This window comes from Pelodiscus sinensis, chromosome 29, assembly GCF_052426305.1.
Source record: "Pelodiscus sinensis isolate ZL-2025 chromosome 29, ASM5242630v1, whole genome shotgun sequence".
In the NCBI taxonomy this organism is placed as follows: Eukaryota; Metazoa; Chordata; order Testudines; family Trionychidae; genus Pelodiscus; species Pelodiscus sinensis.
The window spans coordinates 1,683,526-1,689,964 of record NC_143080.1 but is presented as its reverse complement, the minus strand read 5'-3'; positions in this window follow the sequence as shown (position 1 = coordinate 1,689,964).

Sequence of the window (6,439 nt, the reverse complement as noted above, 5' to 3'; positions counted from 1 at the left end):
CCCTGCTTGCTACCGCCCGCCTTCTTATTGGTTGACAATCCTCCCGTCAGCCCCGCCTCCCGCCTCCCGGGGACCTTGCGCTAACTTCACTCCTCAGTCCCATTGGGCCAAGCATCTGCCCGGCTTCTGATTGGGTGAGCAGAGGGTTGTCACGGCGATGTTAGGGACGCTGTGGTCTCGCGCTCCTGAGAGGGAAGGCGCGTGCCAGTGGGCACATGCGCAGTTGGGCTTCTCGGCGACTCTGCTTTCCTGCCCTCCCTCAAAAAAAAAAAAAAAAAAAAAAAAGCTCGAGCTGAACCGTTACCAACGGCCCTCGGGAGTGGAGGCAGGGGGCGGGGCTTCGATTTGAACCTCCGCAACCAATCAGAGCTGTGAGGGAGCTCGCTGATTTGCATATACGTAAGAACTGCCCTCCTCCTCAGGAGATGTGGGGGTAGCCAGCAACTGAGGGGGGAGGCCCTCTTATAAAGGGGGAGACTCCTCTCGACCCCCATTTCTTAGCCCCTGCCATAGCCTGACATGACATCACCACTCCAAACGTCATTATGACATCACCACGCCAAACTGAGACTTCACCAGGCTAAATGTATCACTGTGACATCACAGCGTCCCTGTGACATCACTCTGTACATCACCATGGCCTGCCATTACCATGACAACATAGCACTAAAAACATATCAGTGCACCAAACATGTCTCTTGTGACATAAGTGCAATACATGTATCCCCACATCACCCTGCCAAACGACTCAGCACATCACAGTGCTTCCAGTGTTGCTGTGGCGTTGCCGAGACAGCATCATGCCAAATGTGTCACAGTGACATCACAGCTCTAAATGTACCGCATGACATCACAGCACCAAACATGTCAGTGCACACAGCCTTAAAAACGTAAGAACGTCCATGGTCTGTCAGAGCAAACAGTCCATCTAGCCCCGTGTCCTGTCTTCTGACAGTGGCCAGTGACAGGTGCCCCAGAGGATATTAACCATCAAGGGATCCCTCCCCTGTCACCCATTCCCAGCTTTCATCAAACAGAGGCTAGTAGGGTTGCCAGATGGTTTCAACAAAAATATCAGACACACTTGACATTACATCAAAATCTACATTACATCTTACTTGGAAAACACTGGACATTTATATTTTCTCAATTTGTTTCCTGAACAGAAAACTCAAATACTGGACTGTCCGGTTCAAAACTGGACACCTGGCAACCCTAGAAGCTAGGACACCATCCCTGCCCATCCTGGCTAATAGCCATTGATGGACCTGGCCTTCATGAATCTATCTAGTTCTTTTTTGAACCTTGTTATAGTCTTGGTCTTCACAACATCCTCTGGCAGGGAGTTCCACAGGTTGACTGTGTGTTGTGTGAAATAATACTTTCTTTTGTTTGTTTTAAACCTACTGCCTATTAATTTAATTTGGTGACATCTAGTTCTTACATTATGGGAAGGAATAAATAGTTTTTCCTAATTTACTTTCTTCATATCAGTCATGATTTTATGATATGAAGTGACTTGATATGAAGTGACTACATTGTGGGCATTGGCTTCATCCCATTGTAGTGTTGCCAGCTGCCCTCGGTCGCTCAGGTCTCAAGTCAACCCCTTGTTTTGGAGATATAAAAGACCCTCAAAACAGCTTCACATAGGCTTGCCAAATGCTGTCACCAAAAATCTCAGAAAAAAAAAAAAACAGGAGTACAAAAAAACTGGCATGCACCTTTAAGAATCTCTGCGCTCCTCGCCTCTCCCCACGCACACCAGATGCAGCAGGGGAACAATGTCCCCACTGGCCTTACATGTCCAGTATTTTCTGTTTATTGTTCAACAAAATAAAAACTGAGATTCTCACAAAATTATGTGAATCCATGCATACTTTATGTTACTCATGAGAAAGTTACAAGAGTTGGCAACACTGCATATCATCTGATGGCTGCTTGATTTCCTGTGTGAAATGAGTTTTGGACAGACTCAGTCCAATTTCTAGCAGACAAGTATTTAAAAAATCACTATAGCTGATTCTCCCCTCCACAAACACACCCATCATTCCCCCTCCTTTTAGGGGGAAGGAGTCAGTCTCAATGGAGAGGCCAAAGACTGAATGAGTTGTGAAGATTATACTATTTTCTCATCCATAGAGTGATGGTGGCAGGGCAATTGTCTGCAATACCCTTGAAAAAGCCTTACTGAATTGTTTAAATATCTTTGGAGTCTATTTTATCAAAGGCAAAGGTTAGGTATTCTTGTGGGCTTTGTGGTTCAAAGGACTATACTGAACAATGATGATCTAGAACACTAGAATGATCTTTTATGACAATGTATGAATTGAAATTCCTGGGAAATATCTGGCAGAAGATGAATGCAAATCCTAAATTTTGGACCTAATTTGCCTTGATCCCTTTAAAAGAGGATTGTCAACTCTAATTGTTCTGCTAGGACTAGTGAAGTTTGTTATACTCACTGCTGCTGCAGCAGCTGGGTAATAAAATCCCTAGATTAAAGATCCATATGACTTTCTAAACAATATCACTGCACATGTGCAGCATCTGCTTTTAAGAACACACTCTCTGTTCTAAAACAAAAGAATTGGTCAGATTGTATTGCTTGCCAAATCCAATTTTATTTTTCGTCTGTAAAACAGGGATAATATAAGAACATAAGAATGGTCATACTGGTGTGGATCAAAGGTCCATCTCACCCAGTATCCTGCCTTCCAACAGCGGCCATTGCTAGGTGTCCTAGCGGGAATGAACAGAACAGGGATTTGTCAAGTGATCTCTCCTCCTCTGTATCCCGTTCTCAGTTTCTGGCACACAGAGGCTAAGGATACCATGCGTACCCATCCTGGTTAATTGCCATTGATGTACCTATCCTCCGTTAACTTATCTAGTTATTTTGTCAATCCCATTATAGTCTTGGCCTTCACATTCTGCATCAATGGGAGAAGGAGAAAAGGCAGAATCACGAGGCCCATTTTACCAATATTTGTCATGTATTTTGAGATCCTGAGAGGAGAAAGACTAGAGAAGGGCAAAAAATAAGTTATGTTTCACAGCAGGTCCTGCAGTTTAGGGTCTGTGTTGCTAGGGATTTCATGGCATTTTGAAGTTTCCACACCACAGTGGCAATTGTGTGAAAATAATTCCTAAAAAGCTAAATCCAGGTCAGGCTGAAGTTGAGGGGAACTCTGTCACTGGGACCAGGATACGGCCCCAAATTTCCACTGACGATAGCTGAGGTTGGCTATGGGGGCATAACATGGTAAAAGGATCCATCTTAAAAAGAAAAACCTCCTCTCTGGCTAAGAACAGGAGATAAGATGTGTAGTGCAGACACAGTAACTCTGCCAAACCAGCTCGGATCAGGAACTCCATTGCTAAAGAGACCCTGTGTTTGCCTAATTTACTGCTTCACAGACTGAGGGAGCGAAGTGTAAACTGCAGCACATCTGTCTTTATTCCAGCAGCCTCCATGGTTACGTTCTACCCAGCCTCCAATCCCCTGGATGAATTGCCCTTCCCCCACTATGGGACCAGGTGACTCTATAACTGGCCACCCAGCAGCTGCTTCTGCAATACCAACTGTTCTGAATCCCCCGCCCCTTCTCTCTCTTTTTTTCTGCTTCTTCCCCTGTGCCCTACCAATCTAGGCTGCCTGGCACATGCTGCAGGGCTGCAGTCCCACTGGAGTGATATTGTGATGGAAATGAGGGAGGGAATGCAGGCAAAACTGCACAAATTTACAGCACTCAGAGGGCTTCCATTAAAATCCTTGACAACTTGTGATTTACGACAGGGCCAACAGTGCTCCTAATGTCCCAGGCCTAGGCACCATTCTGCTTCAATTATGCTGTTTGGAACAAATGAGAAACCTGCTCTGTTAGTATAATGGAGGAGCCCAACAAATGGTTGGTGGTGAAAACAACTGCTTTTATTTGGGACTCGGTTCTGTGGCTATTGCCCAACCTTTCAAGGCCTGACTTTGCCATGCCTGCACCTCATGTTATCATTCATAGCAATGCAAAGTGAGTGTAGAATGCCACCATTCTGACCTGGTGGCATTTAGGCCCACTTTGCATTCATGTACACGACTACATAAACTGTGGGTAATGGAGAAACACAGGCTCTTGTTGACTTTAATGGGAGCAGGTTCTCAGTGTTAGCTGGGACCTCTACAGGGATCTTTTGTTAGAAAACAACATGAATAAAAATAAATAAAAAGCCCTGGATTCACAGTAAGAATCTCTGCATTTATTTAGTTTTCAAATTCTACATAGGTGCATTAAGGTTTCTGAACCTTTAACATCCAATGCCAAGTGGCTTTTGGAACAGCACCCAACATTTTGCCCAAATTGTGAGAAATGGCAAGTAAAATATCGACATGTCTACAAAGCTAGCAAAAAACGAATAGAAATGATCCCTGAAATAAGCTTTCTATTGATCACATAGCTTTAACATGAGATGTATATCATACAAAACCATGTAAAGAAATGATGACCATCCTTCTTGCTGTGTCTCAAAATGGAACTGACAAGCTGAGTGACTAACATAACCACTTGCTGGTGTGTTGCATTCCTCCCACCCCTCACCCACATTGTTCACCTGCATTTTGTCTATTTACATTTCCCATGGCAGGGGCATTTCTATGTTTGAAAAGTGACATGTGAATGTTTTTATTATATGCAGAAGGATAATAGATATCTATACAGAGGATAATATTTTCCAAAGTGAATTAGGAGATTAAGGAGCAGATTTACCAATGTATTTAGGTGCCTAAATATGTAGGTAAGAGCCTAACGAGATTTCAAAAGCAACATCTAACCTGCTTAGATGTTTTTGATAATCTCACTTGACATCTGTCTATGCTTAGGCACCTAAATACTTTTACGTATCTGTCTGTAAGTCACTTTTGAAAATGAATTTTAGGCTCCTCAACGAAGCGAGACTTTTTTCAATTAAAAAAGAAGATTCGGATCGATCAAAACACTTCACAAATTTATACCGATTTTGCCAAATGGTTTCAGTTGGGAAAAAATCTGGAAATATTTTGATTTTTTATTCAAAAATTTTTTTGTTTTGAAAGTTTCCTTAATTTAAAAATTTTTTTAAAAATGAGTTCAAAATTGAAATGACACATTTTGGTTTGAGCTTAAAAATATTTTCTTTGACTTAAAACATTTTTTTAACTTTTCAATTTGCCCAAAATTCTGGAAAAAAAATTGACCCAAAATGATTTTTTCCAGAACCCCCAATAAATCAAAAACATCAGTTATTTACAGAGCTCTCCTCTCAGGTCATGTGGGCCTTCTGAAAATTTGACAAAGAAACTTATTTCCACTCTCCTGCACCTTACATAGTACCCTACACTTGTGCAAAGAAAGTATGCTAAAATACTACTAGTCTGATTTTGTAGTATTTTACATCAAATTTGCCCGCAGTAATTAATGATTGAAAGTACAAGACAGTGGCAAAAAAGGATGTAGGTATATATTTTCCCAAAAGTGTAGGATGCCCCAATGCAACTACCTTTGACACAAACCCTCAAAAGCCAGGAAATAAACAATTAAATTGACACATGCACAAGATGCTAAACAAGTATTCCATCTCTGCCTAAGTCATTAACGTTAGTTTACCACACATAGCTTATACAAACTGCTCCATCAGCCCCGTGGGTCTTAACTGCTACCTTGATTCTTTTTAATATCATCTGCTCATATTGCTGAAATAGAAATGATGAAAAATATATTGTGCTTCTAGAGAAATGTGTGCTTTGTGACCAAGATACAATAAGCACAAAATAGGTTTCTCTTGTTTAATGCAGATATAATATATTGCTTAATAAGAATGTGGGGCCAGATTCTCAGCCCCATTTCTATCCTCTTTACATGGCTTAATCAGCACAAAGGAGATGTAATGTGCCCACAGCTGGCCATCTGAGAATTCTTCCAGCAGACGTGAATTCCCATTTTGCATAAAGCCTGCAGAGCTGGCTCCTTCATTTCTTCTTTTCCCCACTCCAACATAGGACTATGTTGTGGTGGAGCAGATGATGCAGGAGTCAATTCTTCTATAGCAATTCTCTGCTGACATATGGTAAGATCCCTTAGAGAACCTTAGTCACCGTAATAAACTACAGCTACCTTTAGGCTGCTCTAATTTATATCAGGGCTAGTGTGGGTTTAAGAATCAGGAAGCTACACCTGGTTTTCTGATGGCTCCTCCCTCTTTCCTGCACCAGAAGTATCTTGTCAAAGGAAAAATTCTGGCCCCTCTTGAAATAATTGAGATCACCGAGTGTGTGATGCTTTCCGTGATCACAGGTTAGTGTTGGTAGCATGTCACAGCAGTTTAGGATTTAATTCATGTAAAGATTTAATGTTTATTTACTGGATTTTGAGGGTTTGTGACAACAAACATTGTGCATAGGTACCCTTTA